Source organism: Sinocyclocheilus grahami, unplaced genomic scaffold (genome assembly GCF_001515645.1).
Source record: "Sinocyclocheilus grahami isolate Dianchi unplaced genomic scaffold, SAMN03320097.WGS_v1.1 scaffold1220.1, whole genome shotgun sequence".
NCBI lineage: Eukaryota > Metazoa > Chordata > Actinopteri > Cypriniformes > Cyprinidae > Sinocyclocheilus > Sinocyclocheilus grahami.
Genome location: NW_015506399.1, coordinates 325,731 through 346,662, shown reverse-complemented (window position 1 = coordinate 346,662; position 20,932 = coordinate 325,731). Strand labels below are relative to the sequence as shown.

The following is a 20,932-nucleotide window of genomic DNA, read 5'->3' as shown; positions in this document are numbered from 1 at the left end:
GAGCTTGGGCTGCAAAACTCACAAGAATGGAAGTAGACGGGTTTATAGAGAGATTGTGACCTTCAGCAGGGCACATCACCGTGGGGGATCGTGAATGAAGTTCTAGTATTTTTAAAGTCACTTAGGATAAAAAGCATGTGCTAAAGGTTAGTTAGAACAAGCACGATCTGGACTATTTAAAGACCAAACGATGCTATAGCAGCCTTAAGCTCAGGTCACATCATTTTTGACATAAAGAAAATACATACATACATAAGCAAGCGGTCATAATGGCAGTCTGCTGTTTATTGACACTTGATAAAATGACTTCTAAAGTATACAAATACATCTTCCACTTCCTTTCTTTAAAACGCATTCAGGTCATATTAATAGCTTTTCAGACATACTTTTTTTTATATTAAGACAAAACCGGAAAAAAAAGAATGCAGCGAAACTGCCAAAATGGCACTGAACAGGTTCAGGCTTAATATTCATATTGTCTAGTTTTTATTTACAGGATGATTCGTCAGTCAAGGCGGAGAGATCATACTCAAGGCCTCAACTACAATCCAGACCATATGTCTATTAAACGCTGATATATTGTGAATAATACACACATCTCCAAACAATGCACAATTAAAGCGTGCAACACTACACCTCTTTTTCTGCAAGTCTTCTGAAGCTTAAAGCCTAGCTATTTAATTCAAACACATCCTCAACCAATTCTGAAAAACACATAAATGCATCAATACCAGCTAAAATATATATATTTTTTAAATCAAACATCTTAAACTGGTTTACTAGTTTCAACTGGTCTCTCAGTCTGGCCAACCTGGTTATCAGCTGATTTAGCTGGGTGGCTAGCTGGTCTAACCAGCTGAAAAATAGCCAAAGCCCCTTTAAAACCAGTCAACACATTAGTTTAACCAGGCTGGGAGACCAAGTAAGACTAGTAAACCGTTTTAGGCTGGTTTAAGCTATTTTTAGCAATAATTCTATTGTATAAAACACATTGTGACTTTTAATTTTATGCATATATATGAACACTGAAAAAAGTATAATCGATCCATTTGTGTTCAACTCCAGAGGTCCCAACAGGGGAAAAAAAACTGGCACCAACTCAAGAACAATCCTTATTTCAAGAGGTCCATATTTAACAGTAATGCAATCACTTTAATGAGGTCAAGCAGACGGTGTTGTGCTGTGTTGTGTTCAGTCTATTACTAAACATTTCCCTGTTCATTTGATATATAAATTGAATATTTCATACGGCAGAGGAGACACAATAGGCCACTGGATCTGCCAGGTTATTTAGCTCTTGACCAAACCAGGAACAACATAATCTGGCATAAGGCTAAATCTCCTAATCCTTCAATCTAACAATCATTTTAAAAGAAAGTTGTTTATAAAAGCATTGGTGGAAAAGAGTAACTCACCCGTTTTTCCACCAGGGTGGATGGTGACAATTCATCTTAAACATGTCAAAACCAGATTCCCAAAGCCATACGAAGGAGTTGTGTGGGGGGGGGGGGGAAGAGGACATACAGCAAACGCATGTCCAACTATACAGTCATCATCTTTGGAATGAGATCTGGATCATTACTGCCGCAGAAAATCCGTCTTCATAAACCCGATGATCATATGATAATCCGTGCGTAAATATCACCGACGGCCGCACCGCGCGCGTATCCACTGCGCTTTCACTTTGAATTAAACTCAACTCGAGACGCTTGGCAAAAGTAGCGACCAAACGTTTGTTTTACGATGAAGTCCAGCTCACTACAGTCCTTGAAAAGATCTGGTTGGACCACTAAAGGGTTAATAGGTTTTGCGTCTTCATTGGTTGGAAAGAGACACCGATCACCTGTGGACAGCAGCGGGGTTGGTCGAGCGCTCAAAGAGGGCAGGAAGAGAGGCTGCTTCATACAGGGACACTTTAAACAGACAGAGAGAAACATTTCCTTTGAGAAACAGACTGACATCATTTATAAGCTAATGATATATGATACTAAATAATTTCTTTCTTTCTTTCTTTCTTGAATGTGAAGTTCAACATATACATTAAAATCAAAAGTTGTATTTGTTAACATTAGTTATGCCCTTTGAACTAACATGAACATGAACATTTTTATTAACTAACATTAACAAAGGTTGTAAATGCTGTATATATATATATATATATATATATATATATATATATATATATATATATTGTTCATTGCTAGCTCATGTTGTAAAGCGTTACCAAAATATTTACTCTACGTACCCCCTGAAATGTAAAATTAATATTTCAGAAATTTAACAACAAATTTGCCAAAGTTCATGGTTCTCTGGTTCTGTCAGAGCACTATCGTCAAAGATGATTGACAATTAGCATACAGTTTGGATTGGCGGTATGGTTCTGTTCTGGGCAAGATTCGAATGCATTATTTATATATGAAGTCTAGTATGTTGTCACTCCTTGTTGTGATGCAGAATAGCATAGGTCACGTGATTGTAAACATTACTCTCCCTACTCCCTCTAGTGGTCAATGCGCATAATTTCTATTTATAAGATTCATCTGGATGTACATTTTAAAGGGGTCATATGATGCGATTAAAATTTTTCCTTTCTCTTTGAAGTGTTACAAGCTCTTGGTGCATAAAGAAGATCAGTAAAGTTGCAAAGACTAAAGTCGCAAATCCAAAGAGATATTCTTTATAAAAGTTAAGAGTCAACCACGCCTACCTAAAACGGCTTGTTCTAACACACCCCCACATGTCTACGTCACTATGTGGGAAGATTTGCATAACGCCGCCCAAATGTTCACGCAAAGAAAGAAGGCGTAATTTTTATTCTCGCTGTAGTATTGTTGTTGCCGCCGCCATGTTGTGAAGGCTCTGTGTGTATCGTTGTGAAAGCGAAACTACTTTGTTTGGCCTTCCAAAAGAGGACGATATCCGCTTCGTCATGCCTGGAGCTGATCCGTGCTGATCACTGAGGAAATACATCAACTTCGCGCTGTGGATCGCCGGATCGGCTTTCACCGTGGACGAAGCAGAGTCCAGCCCGTGGTCGTCACATGTGTTTGCCCCAAGCCCGCCGGCCGCTCCTCACTCTAGCCCGCCGTGTGTGATGCTGTGTGTAAAAAGACAGTATAAGTCATTATAATCCGTAATTATGTCCCCACTGGATGCAACAAATGCCTCGTTTATAATGGGTTTTAATGTTTTTGTCTCGTCGCTCCGGCTGGGACACGGCATCACAGTATGGGAATGGGTGTAACATTTCCGTCACACGCTTGAGGTATTCGACCAATCACAACGCACTGGATAGCTGGCCAATCACAGCACACCTCGCTTTTCAGACCGATGAGCTTTGTAAAAATCGACGCGTTTCAGAAAGGCGGGGCATAAAGGAGAAACAATAATGTACAGTATGTGGAAAATAATGTGTTTTTTTAACCTTAAACCACATAAACACATTTTATTACACCAAGTACACAAAATATTGTTATTTTTAGCAACATCATATGACCCCTTTAATACTTTCCATATACAAAAATAATTGGATTTGTTGGGTTTCATGAATGACATGTTAGTATTAATTCAAACTTTATTACAGTTTAAAAAAAAAAAAGTTTACCAGAAATAAAAATTCTGTCATTTATTACACTTCAGATTTGATTTGATTTCTTATTTTTGTTCATGGTGTTCATTTCCATACATTAAAGAGAACGAGCACAAGAACTGTCCAAAAATGACAAAACAGCAGCATTAAAAGTAGTTTATGTGACTCATGCGCAATATTTTTGTTTGGGAGCCGCTAATGTGGTGGAGTGAAAGTCCAAAGGTCAAAGAGCAGAAGTGTGACTTCTGTAATCTCCTGTTACATTTATTCATTTAGCAGATGCTTTTATCTAATCCAACAACAAAAGCAATTCATTTAGTTCATTCATAAGCGACCTTTAAACTGTTATACAAGAAGCCAGCGGTTCTCAAATGGACGGTTGTGTCTGATGAATGAATGAATGAATAACTGGCAAACAATGCTAAGATAAGGTACTCTATTTGGTTAGATTTACTGCAATAAAGAAACATACTGCTTATAAAGAAACATAACCGTGCCAAAAGAGTTCTGTAATGGGAAAAACAAAACAAAAAACATGCTGAATAACTGTCCAACAGATGGCAGTCACTCCCTATTTTTTCATTTTCTCCTCAGGGCCATTACTGTTTTACACTTAATACATAACCGTGACAAAGGAAATATAATATTACAATTATTATAGTTTCAAAGCAGTAAAAGAGTGCCTTGATCGCACCAGTGATGACTGTGGCAAGAAAAAACTCACCAAGATGTCAAAATGTCTGAAGCCTGTGTCCATATAATGCTTTTGTCTTGTTTCAAAACAGAATTCAGAAAAAACACAAATTCAAAATGCAAACTCTGAATTTAAACTGATTCTTAATGTAAATCTCTGAAACAAAGACACACCACAAACTTTTGAAAGTTTCACCTGAACCGTATCTTGAGCACACGAACACGCATTCATGTCCGATAGGAGCTATTGTTGAGTTTTTGTGTGAAGTTCTCTGCTGAATGGACATTTTTGACATTGACCCACATTATTTCCACTGATTGCTGCTGTCAGAATGTTCCGTGTTGTACTGAAACACCACTTAAAACATGTGTAGCCTTTATAACGGAGCAAGTCCTTGAACAGAAAGTGAAAACAGTCCTTTTATTGATGTCCTTTTGAACGGTTTGGCAGATTCCACATCGCACCGTTGTCAACATTATTTGCTTTGTTCTTTACAGTGACCACGAACACTTAAGACACTTAAAATATCTGAATTAGGTAACAAAGAAGCAGACTGTGGTCATCTGCAAATCAAATTCACTTTTCTGTGCCATTGCCAAACAATCTTTATTTTGAACAGCACCATTCAGCAGTTTGGGGTTTGGACTTTTTAAATGCTTTTGAAAGAAGTTTCTTGCATTTGTTTTATTAAAACCCACATGATGTCACATGAAAATCATCTTCAGTCAGCTTCATCTTTTTGTGGAAACCGTGATACAATTTATTATATATTATTTTTGCTTGAATAGAAATTTCAAAAGAACAGTATTTATATGAAAAAGAAATATTTTGTAACATTGTCTTTACTTTTGATCAATTCAATTGTTCCTTGGTGAATAAAAGTATTCATTTCTTCACACAAGCAATCTATAGAGGCTCACCCCAATTAAAAAAACAAAAAACAAAACCTTAATATGAAGAAAAGCAGGACAGAAAATCTGCAGATCACATCATTTGAGGTGGGTTACACTCCCTGCCCATTTGCATTTTAGTCTGCTGCATGATTCTTCAGGGCTGAAAAATGTATAATTTAAAATAGAATGGTGAGTTTATATAATCAGCTCATATTCATTTGATTAATGAAGGAAGGAATGTGGGAGAACAGAGCAGAGGTACTGATCTGTGCTTTTCTTTTTATAGTGGAGACTTTAAACTCCTTCACTGTTCATCATGAGTAGGAGATTGCAAATAATATGTTGAAGATCTTGAAAAATGAATGCTAGCACAAACATTATCATGGATGCATAGATGATTTACCTTTCAGAAAAGATCTGCATTTCGACATTCAAGTTTATCTAAAGGATCATGTGCATTTTTCATCTATTAATTTTTTCCCTTGTGATCCACTTAAGTCATTTCACTGTCCATTTTCCATAATCTCTCTGATCTTTAGAATTAAACAGACTGTTTTCGCCTCTTTTACATGTGAAATGAATCAATGAGAACCAGCCAAACACTCTTAAAAATAAAGGTGCTTCACGATGCCATAGAATAACCTTTTTGTCTAAATGGTTCCATAAAGAACCTTTAACATCTGAAGAACCTTTCTGTTTCACAAAAGGTTCTTTGTGGCGAAATAAGGTTCTTCAGAATACAAAAACACAAGAAATGTATGGTTTTTTTAAAGAACCTTTAACTGAATGGTTCTTTGTGGAACCAAAAATGGTTCTTCTATGGCAGGGGTGGCGAACTCCGGTCCTGGAGAGCCGCAGCCCTGCAGAGTTCAGCTCCAACCCTAATTAAAACTCACCTGCCTGTAGCTTTCTAGTAACCCTTCAGACCTTGATTAGCTTGTTCAGGTGTGTTTGATTAGGGTTGAAGCTAAACTCTGCAGGGCTGCGGCTCTCCAGGACCGACGTTCGCCACCCCTGTTCTATGGCATCGCTTGAAGAACCTTTTGAAGCAACTTTATTTTTAAGAGTGAACCTTGACCTTGCTATGTAGCAATCTTCAGGCAGTGTGACCTGTCGCTGACCCCTAACCGTGACCAGACCTCATCGATATCCCAGGAGTAGATCTCGAACGGAGGCATAGAGAGGAGGCCCGTGACGCCCGCCACTGGAGGTTTCGGGAAATGGAGCGGTGTAAGTTCTTATTGGAGGAACAGACTGCCATGCTGACAAGCCAAGGATGCTTAAGAGTTTTCTCAGCGGTCATCCGGTGCTCAGGCTCAAGGGTCAGGAGGCGATCAATGAAGCTTTTGGCCAAAGTAGATAATTGATTTCCATGGCTGAATAAGAGAGAGAAAGATCAACAGAGAAAAAGTTTGTCAGTATAATAAAAGTTCATTTATCACAAATTTTTTCAACAAAAAAATTCATAATTACGTTTGGGCCGAGTCATGTTGTCAATGTGGGCAGTCATAACTTAATGTAGTCATGACATCAATAAAGTAATGATTTTAATAACAGTTTCTTTGCCAATGTTCATACTGCAAAACAAAACAAAACAAAAACAACAACAAAACAAGCATTGAAATGTGACACACGGTAAATAGATATGGTCAATAAAGTGACATGATGTTACGTGTAGCAAAGTATTGTGTCCCATACTCGAAATATGTGTTCTGCATTGAACCCATCCAAGCGCACACACACACACACACACACACACACACACACACACAGTGAACATATAATACACCGAACACACTGTGAACTTATAATATAGATAATAATATAAAATAAATCAAAACAAAATAAAAATAAATGTAATAGTTTATTAAACACACACACACACACACACACAAACACAAACACAAACACACACACACACACACACACACACACACACAGTGAACACACTGTGAACTTATAATATAGATAATAATATAAAATAAATCAAAACAAAATAAAAATAAATTTAATAGTTTATTAAACACACACACACACACACACAAACACAAACACAAACACAAACACACACACACACACACACACACAAACACAAACACAAACACAAACACAAACAAATAGTAAAATAAGATATTTTCAGGTTAACACTGTATACTTGTCTGGAGAGATTGTTCTTACAGATGTGAGTGTGATTTAGTAGTCTTGAAAGACTCCAAGTAATGAAAAATATTTTTCAGAATCCTTATATTGAGCTCTGAATCAGTAACTCAGTTACTTTGTAACTCAGTCCAGCAAACCCTCTTGCCCACACTTCTCCTGCATGAAATCGATTCATTGCTGGTTTTGCATTCAGTCTGTGTTTAGAACAGCATCAACTCATTACCGGTCTGAGAGCCAACCCAGCAAAGCACAGGCTGTAAATGTCACTGCGTACACAGACACGGATTCTGCAGGGATGGAGGCCGGACCGCTGTCTTCTGACCACCAATGACCTGTGCAACCGATGCTTCTGCCTCTTAAGCTGCATTAGATATACAACATGGCATTTTCGCCTCGTCGCCATTTGAATGCGAGGCCATTAGTCAATAAATGTCAGCGGTTCTGAATAGATCTGTTACTCAACACTAATTTGAAGTTAATCGCCATCTCTGGTATAAGAGAAGCTTTCTAAAGGATTTTATTTTATTGTATAGCAAGAAAAAAAAGCAAGAAAAAAAAGCAAGAATAAACACTGTGAATTGCAAAGAGTTTTTAAAATAGCCAATTGTGATTAGAAATTCTGATTGAACGAGCTACAAACAGGAAGGTGCCACATCGTAAACATCCTACATTTAGAATAATACACAAAATTACCTGATGGAAAAACTGATGTTCATTTCAAATAATTATTTGGAATGAATTCTTAAACAAAGAAACAAAAAAAAATTAATAATTAATAAATAGATTAAAATGAATTCGTTATTATAGTAGTTGATTCAAATGAATCGATATTAATACAAATAAATACAATCAAAATCGAATGATTCTGAAAAAATAATAAATGATATAATTCATTTTTAAATATTAAAAACAATAATCACAATTAAATAATACAAATAAATAAAAATAAATATTAATGATTGTAAAAAAACAAAACAAAACAATCCATTAATTATTATTAATAAAAATCAGAAGAGTTATTAATAAATATTCATAATTTATAATTATTCTGAATAAAATGTAACTTTATTGAACTTTTTGGTTATGGGGTTCTAGACATGATATGGAGAATGCACCTTATAAAACATAAAATCACAGTAGAAGTAATATCAGCTGTGATTTTAACTTTTTTTTGTTCCTTATACTTTATTTGCAAGGACTGCACAAGTTGGATGCTGGTAACATGCTGAAGTAAACATGTGATGAAGTCACATGACAATGTAGCACAATAATTAGCACACTAAACTGTCTCACCATAAGTAGTAAGCTAGTATTCCATTCTGAACAACCTCTCTCATTCTCTCTCTCACACACATCCAGTAAAGACAATTAATCAGCCATGAAATTGACAATTGCAAGTCTGTTACTGACAAATGGATTTTAAAGAGCTGGTTTCATTCAAACACACACTGAAACACTTTAAAGAAGCTGACAAAAGAAAATGTGTGTATGTTTTACATGAAAACATTAAAGTGCATATAGTATTGCTGCTGTGGTCTGTCAACTGAAGTAAAGAATCAAGCAATTTCATCCAGAAAAAGAGAGAAATCTGACATCAATAAACCATAGCGAGAGCCGAACGACTGCCTCTGGTGTTCTGCGGTCCAATCTATCATTCTGTTCTGCACAGTGATTGTGCATTCATGTGGTTAAATATATATGTATATATCTGTGCAGAAACCTGGGTCCATTGGCTGCATGCATGCGTGTGTTTAACCTATAAAGGACGGCCGACTAGTGTCTAATTACACACCATAGAACAGCATCGGAATTCATACCGAGATGCAGATAAAAAATTATTCTGAAATTGGGCTTTAATGAAAAAAGGTTCAGTCCTTATTTTAAGTTGTTTTTAAACTTTGCTATTTTGCATTCTCCAGAGTCTTTAATAAGTGAGTATCATCTGTGAAGTATTTAATGAGAGAGAACATCAGGTCAAATGAGATGAAACACATTTGCGCTGAATTATCTCAGGTGTGTTCAGTGCACAGCGTGTCGCCACTGCGAGATGTTATGATTAACTTCAACATTAATATACATGTAATCCAAGTAGGTGAAGAGCTTAAAAATAGAATGCAAATTAAAAATCCATGGATACACATAATCAGAAAACAAGCAGGCTGTTAACAAATAAGAAAATCTTCTAAAAGAATCTAGTGTAAAATGAATGTACCAGTTTCTTGTGTTTCTCGTGGTTTCTCAAAAATGATATTTTCATATATTTTTAATTAAATTAATTTAAATTGAGTAAATACATTTAAAAAATAAATACATTTAAAAAAATGCAAAATCTGCACTGTTAAAAATAATTTAGGAAGTTATCAATAAAACAGATTTTTTTTGGAGTATCTTTTATAAGAAAATACTATTTCAGTTTTTCTACTTCAAAAAATTTAATGTTATTGCCTTGTCTTTGCAATTATTTGTCAAATTGAGCAATTTCTGAGTCAAAACTATTTCAAAGTATTTTTTTTTGCAGTGTAACTACTTTGTTTACTAAATAATATAATAATTTTATATAATACAGAAATATTTAAAGTTGTTAAATGCCTTAGTTTTTTTGGGGGGGTGGTGGTGGAGGTTGTTGTCTTTTTTAATTTTAGTCATTTAATCATGTTTTTTTTCCCTTTATGAGTTCAGGATAAATAAAAATTCAAAGAAATGAATTAATTAAATAAAATTAAATACAATTTAAATTTTTTTTTACATGTTGATTAAAGATGTGATTGTAAAGAAAAGCTGTAAATAAAACAAAGATTACTTGAGTATGTTTTACAAGAATATATTATTTGTACTTCAAATTTCACATTTAATTCAGTGTTACTTGCCATTTCTATGTAATTATTCACAAAATCTAGAAATTTCTGAGTAAAACTGGTTTTAAAGTAAATCCTACCCACTTTTTTTTAACTGTATAAGAAGTCAAGACAACTTCAAACAGATGCATGGTAAAGCTGCACAAAAAATGAATGAAAACAATAAATACTCAATGCAATTATCCAAATGGCTCAAATGGTCAGACTTTAAATGCGAAGTCCATTAAGAGCCACTCCAGTCCTGTGGCTTTATAGCCTGTGTATCTATGCAAAGGCATGACATGGTGGATATTAATCCACTTATTACTTGCTCTACAATCATCAATTATATTGTGACTCAGTAGTCCAAACCCAAAAATAAAAAAATATTCCTGCATTTATCTGATTACCGTCTGTGAGCAGCAGGATTACAAAGAACTATATATTTAATGCTCTTTCTCTTCAAGAGAACAGCAATTATTGTTGTTGTACAATTGCACCTATAATTTCACAGCTCTGGGGGTTTGAAGTGATAAAGAAATGTGTGTGTCTGTGTGTGTTTGCAGTTTAAAGGTGATAAAAGCCCTGTGGTGAATCTTCTCTCCCCTCTGATTACCACCTCTCACATCACACACACACACACACACTGCTGACGTGCTGTGGGTGGACGACGCATCAATCAGGTAGCTGGTGGCTGTTTACACAGGTGACCAGATTTCAGCTTTCCACACACACAAACTCTGATTGCTCTTTACTTCACACTCGGCTGGATGTTTCATTGCTCTGCTGGGTCATTCCAGGTATCTCAGTGCTGGTGGTCTGGTTTCGCCATCATAAGCATGATTATTATTATGAAGATGAACAGTGTGAACAAAGAAAATATTAATATACGACAACACAGTTGTTCCAAAAGTATTTGAATACTTAGGTCACAATTAAGACTGTATGAATGTTTGTGTAGGCGGAAATATTTCTTAATGTTTTTGAAAAGAAAACTTTTGTTCATAATTGCTGCATTTTTTTAATCAAAAATACAGTAAAAACAGCAATACTGTGAAATATTATTACAACTTAAAATAACTATTTTCATAACTTTAATTTTTTCCTGTGATCAAAGCTGAATTTTCAGCATCATTACTGCAGTCTTCAGTGTCACATGATCCTTCAGAAATCATTCTATTATACTGATTTGCTGCTCAACAAACATTTCTTATTATTATCAGTGCTAATGTTTTTTTGTATAAGCTGTGATACTTTTTTCTCCAGGGTTTTCTGAAGAAGATTCCAGACATACAAATGATAGTCTACTAAAGAAAAGATCTGTGTTTTGACGCATATGCAAAATATGATTTGCATTAAGCCACCAAAATGAAAATGATGAATCAATTTCTAATATGAATTTATGTGACAGGTGCAGTTTTAGTTTTCAGAAAATGTACTCACCTTCAGGCCATCCGAGACATAGATGAGTTTGTTACTTCATCAGGACAGAATTGGATAAATGTAGCGTTACATCACTTGCTCAGCAATGGATCCTCTGCAGTGAATGGGTGCCGTCAAAATGAGAGTCAAAACAGCTGATAAAACAATCCACAAGTAATCCACACCACTCCAGTCCATCATCTTCTAAAGTGAAATGCTGCGCATTTTTAAGAAACAAATCCATCATCAAGACTTTAACTGGAGTCTATCCATAATTGTTTTCTCCAGTGAAAAATTCGTCTCATCTGAATCAGGAGAGAAATATGCACAGATTAAGCACCATTTAAAGTCAAAACATCATTAAAGTTAATCATTAAAACATCTTAATGATGGATTTTCACTTCATAAGACATTAACTGATGGACTGGAGTTGTGTGGACTGCTTGTGGATTGTTTTGATCAGCTGTTTGGACTCTCATTCTGACGGCACCCATTCACTGCTGATGATCCATTGGTGAGCAAGTGATGGAATGCTACATTTCTCCAAATCTGTTCTCATGAAGAAACAAACCCATCCACATCTTGGATGACCTGAGTGTAAATTTTCAGCACATTTTCATTTTAAGTGAACTGTTCCTTTAACCTCACAAATAAAAACACATACCGTGACACCTATTGTAAAAACAAGTATTGTGACAATCGCATCACCATGGAAACTGTAGCTGCCCCTGAGAATGGCTCTGAAGAGTCGTGGTCGGCTGCTCTGGTCGAAGGGCAGCGAGCCGCTCAGCAGGATGTAAGTGATGACACCCAGCGCCCACATATCCGCAGCACTGCTACAGGGTCTTCGCGCCAGCATCTCAGGGGCCAGGTACTCCGGTGTGCCGCAGAGCGTCCTCACAGCCCAATCTTTAGTCTGACAGCTCTTCTCTACATCTACAGTGCTAAAGGACGAGTCAAAATTTGCATCCTGAGACGTAACAGCTGTATCTCCTCTGCTTTGAAATGACACCGCCGTCTTGTTCTCCCAAAGTCTGTTATGATCAATCGCGAGTCCTGTCCCGGATGGTAGTACAGCAGGTTTTCTGGTTTGAGATCCCAGCGTGTGCAGACAGTGCAGCCCGCCGGACACCATCATCAAGGCCTTGTTGGCATCCCGTTCTCTGAAGGTTCATCTGGCGACCACACGCTCCAGTAGCTCTCCTCCTGTGGCCAGCTCCAGAACCAGATAGACCCGATGCTGCGTTTCGAAAACCTCGGCCAGGAGGATGATGTTGCTGTGGTTCACCCGTCGCAGGACCCCGAGCTCTACCTGACAGGCCCCGTGACCCTCCCGACCTTTGACCTCCAGAAATTTAATGGCGAAGGGTTGGCGTGTGTTCCTGTGCTCAGCACGAATCACGCGGCTGAAGCTGCCACGGCCAATCAGAGCCTTGATGTCATACCTAAAACCCATATGAACACCTGTGAGATAAGATTATTGATTTAATATATGTTTTGAATATTTTTATTTTATATTTTCCATTTTCATTTTAGTGACATTTTTAATCATTTTGTTGTGAGTTTTGTAATTTTTATTAGTTTTTTTTTTAATATGTCGATATAATTTGTAATACTTTTATTTCAGTTTTAGTACATCAAGTTACAGTTATTCATAGTATTAGTTTTTATTAATATTTTGAATGAGTTTTTATTATTATATTTTCTGTTTTCATTTTTAATTAGTTTTAGTAATTTTGTTGTGTGCTTTTGTCATTATTATTTTTACATATTATTATTATTATTTTTAAGTACATCAAGCTAAACTAACAAAAATGAGAATGTTGCCTTGGCAGCAATCTGGTATAAAATAATACCAGATTTTTTTTTTTCAAAGTAATTTCACTTCAAGTAACAAAGAAGGTTTATGGTTTAAGTTTTAGTTAACTATAATAACACTTCATGTTAAACTAAATGAAAATGAGAAATATTTCCTTGGCAACTAGTGTGATTAAAATAAGGTTTTAACTTTTTAATAAAATATTATACAAAATAGTTTTTTGAATGGTTTTTAGTTAACTTCAATAACTCTGATGAGCACAGAAGCATCTGCTATGAGATACTATTGTGTTGCTGTAATTGGATGCATAACATCACATTATTTCATAAATGAGATTTCATTATTACTTTTAGGCTGGTATTAAATGCTGTGAGTGGCACTGGTGGACTAATAAATATAACAAAGCATTTAATTATAGCAGGGATCTGTAATTGACACGTTATGTTTCATATCTTAATTCTGCCATCCAGTCTAAAATAATAAAGTTCATGGCATTGTCAAGAATTCTTCATAAAGGTTATTAGGAATGAAATACTAGCTTTGTGCTTACTGCACACTTCTGAAAGATATGAATGCTTTTAATCAGAAAGGACAAATTAAATTGATCAAAAGTTGACACTCAAATAAATGCTGTTCTTTTGAACGTCCTATTCAAAGAATCCTGGAAAATGGATAATAGTCTCACAAAAACATTAAGCAGCACAACGGTTTTGAACATTGATAATAATAGCAAATGTTTCTTGACCTTGAGCAGCAAATCAGCATATTAGAATGATTTCTGATATCGAAATTTACTGTTGCAAACGCATACAGAAAATCCACATACTGTGCACAATGTAGTGTACATTCTGCATACTACTGGTACTATTTTTGCAGTACGGTAGATGCTATTCTGAACACAACTAAAGTAAACAACATCAGTACCTCGCTGTGACGCGTGGATCAAACTTTGCATTAGGATTCCTCATCTTCTCTTCCACATGAACCGATTCTTTGACTCCTTCTGAAATTCCTCCTCTGGAAGCTCCTCTGTCACTTCGCCTCCTCCAAAGCCAAGCTTGTTGTTTCCCTTTACACTTTTCCCTGTCAGTCTCTTGTTTCTTGAAGTTCACAACAGAGTTGATAAGGCAAAAATATCCATTTTTAGAGGGCTCAGGTAACACTTTGCCAGAACTACTTCCCATTACAAACACCTTACAGGGTGAGATGCGTGGAAATAATCCATCCAGATGCTGTTAGATGGGCTGACACTTGCCCAAGTGAATAAACCTTCACAGATCTTCATGTTGGATGCATAACTTTGGGCAGGTTTGGAAGAGCAGCTGCTGCATTTTCAGCAAAGGTGCAACAACTCACACCTGAGCGATGACTGTTTGACCCATGGCTATTTCAGGGGTCTTTTAACAACACTATCATCGCCCTGTAACATAAAACAAAGGCAGCTTGATCACCTGTGGATGAAACCATATTATTTTGTATGATTTAAAACCTGTTACAGTAAACCTATGAATATAGTAGGAGGCTTTGATCTTTATAAACAAACAAACAAATAAAAACATACATACATACATAAATAAATAAATGCTGTTTGTACCATGTGTGCATCATTTTTTGTGGTCAATCCCTAAAAAAAATAAACAAATAAATATAAATAAATAAAACAGTTGCTCTTTTTTTTTTTTACAATTTCTAAACACTACACAAGTCAAATCTATAAAGAAAAATAACTAAGTAAAAAACAAACAAACAAAAAATATTAATTATCAGTAAAAAAAGAAAGGCACCATTTTCTGAAAATGACCCATGACACTTTATGTACGCTTCTTAAAAGATGAAGGTAAATATGCAGAACATTAATATTAATGAAATATGTTCATAGACAAATATCCACCCAATATAGACCATGTTCAGTTTAATGGCATTTTTTCCACATTACCGTTCAAATTTAAATGACAGTCAGTCAAAAACTGGACAATTCCCAGTTTACACTTTCTTACATGTTCATAGGAAGGTACAATTTTATACAGATGTCAGTTTTTACTCCTAGACTGAAAGTAGATTACCTAAAACAGATATGAACACCTGTGAGGTAGTTTTTATTAATATTTTGAATGTTTTTATATTTTCCATTTCATTTTAATTTCAGTAACATTTGTAATAATTGTTGCATTTTTCAACTTTTTTTTTAAAACAATTTTGCTATTTTTTTTTAAATATTGGTTTATATAGTTTATGTAGTAACTATATTTTTAATATACGTTTATGCAGTTTATATAGTAATTTTTATTTCAGTTATAGTTATTTTAGTACATCAAGTTACAGTATTTTAGTATAATTGATATTATAGTTTCATATATTTTTTTTATATTTTGAGTTAGTTTTGACTTATTTTACATTTGCATTTTAGTTATATTTTTAATAACTGCTATTTCTTATTTTTATTAGTTTTGTAATATGTCGATATCGTTTATTACTTTTTATTTCAGTTTCAGCTATCAAGTTACAAGGTTATTAATAGTATTATTTTTTTTTAAATATCTGACTTAATTTACATTTTCATATTTTCTGTTTTTATTTTAAGTTTAGTACATTTTTTCAGTTTACATTTGTTAATGTTTGTATATTTTTCATTAATTCTAGATTTTTTTTAGTACATCAGATATTCTTTAATACCTTTCAGCTAAAAATGAATGAGCTCAAATCTTTCTCCTCAAATTCTTACAAAACCAAATCATCGAAGCTAAAATCTAAAGAATTTCAGCAGAAGCTTCAAAGACAAATTCATACGTAAATGTAACAATTACAAACTTTATTAAAAGAGCAACAAGCAAGTAATACAATTCCAATTATAAATCAGTCTTAACACAGTAAATCACACGGTTTAAGTCACAAAGACTCATCAGAACAAGCCTGACAACTCAGCAAGATTCAGACTAAAATGGTAAAGGACTGGACAATCCTTTTCTGAAGTTCATGATTTCTGCGAGCTAGGCCTAATATGTCTGCATAATCCAGCTAACAGCTGATCTTTAATCACAAAAAGCACAAAGCCCTTTCCCATCACATTTAAGTGTGCTGTAAATGAAGCGGAATAGAATGAGCTCATTTAAAGAATCTTTCTATGGAATGAAGTCACAGTTCAGCCTGATTATAATACTGCAGTGCATTGAGTCATACCGTCTGGATCCTTATTGGATATAATGAAAACGCATCTGACGGCATTATACTGACACTATAAAATAATATTAATATACTGAATGCACCTTAAGAAGGCCACAAGCAGGAATGATAAAGTTGATGCTTAACTAGTCTGCCTCAGTGTAGTTTTCAATGCCTCCACTAGAGTGCAATATTGAGTTTTCTATGCTCATGATAGTTAATAAATAATAAATGGAGGAAGAGCATAATTAACTTGTTTTGACTGCTGCGATCATCCATCGTAATCCCCAAATAATCCAAACCTAATCCATTGCCTAATCTGAAACCCTAATTGCCATGGAAACGACACAATGCCGAGGACCCCAGCAATTATGGGCAGATTTACACTCATATGAAGTGCCTGTTGTGTTTTGCTCACGATGTCACTTAGTTATCAGGCAGCATGATAAATGCAGAGCACACACATGACAAAGGGAATAATCAGACTCATTTATAATCGTTCAGATGGAGTTGGCAAGAGCAACTTGAATTACTAACCTTTGTCTCGTACAAGAACTTATCATTGATACACAGGAAATGAGCAGGAGGGGGATGCCAGTATCCTGTTTTATGAAATACATCACTATATTACGCTCTTAACTGCTAGTGTAAAATTGATCTGAGTGGTCAAACAGTCTTGAGACTGAACAATTGAGCTAACTGCACTGATATGCTCGAGCTGAAACAACTTTAAATCTTACTACTTACACTCTAAAACATTCTGGGTTAAATGCAACCCAATTGCTGGGTTTGTCCCTAATTGACCCAGCGCTGGGTTGTATTTAACCTAGTGTACTAAATCCAGCACTTATTATATACACTGTACTTATTTTTTCTTTAAATATTAAATGAAACAGTAGGATTTATTTGATGATGCATATTAACCCTCTGATGCATGATGTCAAAAAAAGTGGATAGATCATTTTTAACAGTTATGGTGAGATTGTACTTCCAAATCACCATGCATGATGGCCTTTGACCCTTTATTATAGTTATGTGTCTGTCCTCGTTACATTGCTTTACATCTTAAATACATGGTGTCAGATATGCAACTCACTCGTATTTTGTATTAAATATAAACTAAATTAATAAATGAGTAAATGAATACAATACAATTCATAAATTAATTAAAAAATACACTTTAATCAAAATAAATGTTAAACATTTGCATAAACCTTATCTCCATTTGTCATTTAATAATGAATGCATCAGATGGTTAAATAGTAGTATCCTACATTGTCACATGACTTTGCATGTGTGGCATCCAATTATCATCTTGACAATAGATAAGGCTATTTTTCATTCAATTTTCTGTTAAAATGTAAAACTCGGAAGTCAGATCAAATAATGAGTCAATAAAAGGCATGCTAAATTGACATTACTTCTGGATCATTCAACACACTGTAGATGGAAGGTCAATTGAATGCATTACATTGTGGGATACAAGGTTATTATAGATAATTACAACTTAAATAGAAAATAAAATTGTAAGAAAATTCGTTACTTGAAATAAAATAGACATCAACTGAAATTCGATTTACAGTTTTTAAAAAATGCTTATTTAGTTGCCTATTCTAATGCATATTTCTTATACTTGTTTTTCAATTTATGACTATTGTGCATGAAATGTGCTATATAAATCATGCACATATTAGCAAATGCTACAAGTCATTCAGGTGGAGGGTGGGGTTATGGAGAGATGCGATGTTTGCTGGAAATGAGCAAAATGAATGAAATCACTTACAGCACCTGTGATACTAGTGACACAAACACTAGATCCACATTCTACTGAAAATAAAGTTAAATTGCTGTTCAGATGTTGCTCCCTCCCAGGCTGTTTTGCTCTATTGAACTGACTGTTGCACACACTCCTGCCATTGCAAATAATCCACTCTTACAGTGTGTGTATATGTGTGTGTGTGTGTGTGTGTGTGTGTGTGTGTGTTTATTGCCTCCACCATTAAAGTTTACACTCCTACAGAGCAGCAACACAAAATGTGATCACAGCTGCTGGAGTATTCCTGTACTTATGAGCAGAAATGTAATGTAATGGAACATTTCTCCGTGACTACCAATAACAATCTCAGTTTTATTAAAACCAAAATCCGAGTCTTAGTCCTGGTAATGAGATGATGAGGTTGCGGGAGGACGGCCAGAGTGCAGAACGGATTCAATGGCAGACGTTTTACAGCCAAAAAAGAAAAATCTGTCATATTCACCCTCATGTTGTGACACAAAAGGGGAATTTGGAAGAATCTTGACATGCATAGTTTTGTTTCTAGTCAACACTGATTCTAAATGTTGAATCTGAATGATTGTGATAGACTTTCACTCTTAAAGGCACAGTGCACCCAAAATTAATTCTGCTATCATTTAATCACCCTCAAGTTGTTCCAAACCTGTATGAGTTTCCTTCTTCTCTTGAGCACAAAAGATGATATGGAAAAAAAACACTACGAAAGTCAATGGCTACCATCCACTGTTTGGTTACCAACATTCTTTTGTACTTTGGTTTGAATTAACTTGAGGGAGTAGAAGATGACAGCATTTTCATTTTTTGGGTGAACCATTTGATTAATACAGACAAAAATGTAGTCTATACCTCATGGAAAGCTATATTACATGGATGTATGATCAAGTTTTATGATGCATTTATTATGATTTTTGAGCTTTTTATAACTCGACAGTCATAACAAAAGATTGTCATTGAATAAAAACATATGTGAAGATTCTTTGAAATTCACCTTGATTCATGGAAAAATTAACATGCAAATGACATATGGGTGAGTAAATATTTATAGGGTAAAACATACACTCATACATACATCATTCAAAAGTTTGGGGTGGGTAAGACTTTTTAGCGTTTTTGAAATATCTCGCAGTCCACCAATTCTGCATATATTTGAGTTAAAATGATTAAAAATATTGTGAAATATTATTACAGTTTAAAAGAACCGCATTTTATTTTAATATATTTTAAAATGCTATTTATTCCTGTGATGACAAAACTGAATTTTCAACAGAAACATGAATAGAAAGTTCAAAAGACCACATCTGAAATAAAAATCTTTTGTAGAATTTTAAATATCACTTTTGATCAATTTATTGGACCCCGATTTTTTTTCTCACTGACCCCAAATTTTGAAAAGTAGCATATATCTTTAAAATAAACTAAAATGTTGATATATGAAGGAACATTTGGACATTTTCCAGATTAGACATCTTCTATGTTTGTATTTTATGGACCCAAAAGTGCTTTTAAAAAGAAAGAAAGAAATAAAAGCAGTGATACTGGCTGAAGGTGCTGTCGTTAATACGCATCCATTCATCCTTTTGCCTTTAATGAACGCTTCAAACTATGATGTGCTCGGAGTCTTACATATTAGCGAGACTCGTAATTGAGCAATTGATTGCAGTGGGGAAAAAGGACTTATTTACCTTTCAGGCCTTTGCAAACTGGACTAAATCAATCACTCACTCCACCCACTCACCTGTTCTGTGCGTCCATTTGCCTAGTTTTAGTTCTTTCTGCAAAGATCTGGTGAAGCTGGGCTTTTTTTTTTCTGGTCATCCTGCTGAGCTGCTTCTGCAATAAGAAGCTGGGATGTGGCCCTGCAGCGTGAAAACTAAACTAATCAGCGTGAGGAGTGGGACCGGCTGCAGCAGAGACTCCTCCGTCACAGCAATGGCCTGTTTCTCTCGGGAGAGCCTGATGAATACGCTCCTTTTCCTGCGGACAGTCCGTCGGAGGAACAGGAGCAGAGGGAGGTAGGGTCGGAAGAGGTCAGCGGACAAATAGCCCGTGACGCCTTGATTGAGCAAACCATGAACGTCGCACCAGTCTGTAAAAACTTGATTAAAGTGACGGATTGCGCTGCCTGCGTCCCTCGCTTTATGAAGCCGAGGAGATGTGCAGCTCTCCGATGTGCAATTAATGGACATGTCTGCTAATTGGTTTCTGCTGGTGTTGGCCTCGGGGGGAGCAGCAGGAGGGATAGAGAGGAGCAGGACTATCAGATGAGGTGCATGAACAACAGGCGGATAACCAGGACGAGACAAGCATCTGTTCATGAATCATGTTGCGCTGCGGTGGTTCTGGTTGTACTTCAGAACCGAGATTTTGCAATGGACATCAAATGACCCAATGGTTTATGTATGCAATCAATCAATCAAGCAATCAATCAATCAATCAAGCAATGCTCAAAATAAAACTCAGGGTGCAAATGACATTTTTTAGACTTTTATTTTGTACGGATGCATTAAATTGATAAAAAGTGACAGTTAAAACCTTAAAAATGTTTAATAAAAATATTATGCAGCACA

The 20,932-nt window shown here is 35.4% G+C and overlaps 1 pseudogene; it reads right to left on the bottom strand.

Moving 5' to 3' along the window:
* Positions 1-6,299: 6,299 nt before the first annotated feature.
* On the bottom strand, positions 6,300-13,048 carry LOC107568136 (serine/threonine-protein kinase H1-like; annotated as a pseudogene).
* Between the last annotated feature and the right edge of the window lie 7,884 nt (positions 13,049-20,932).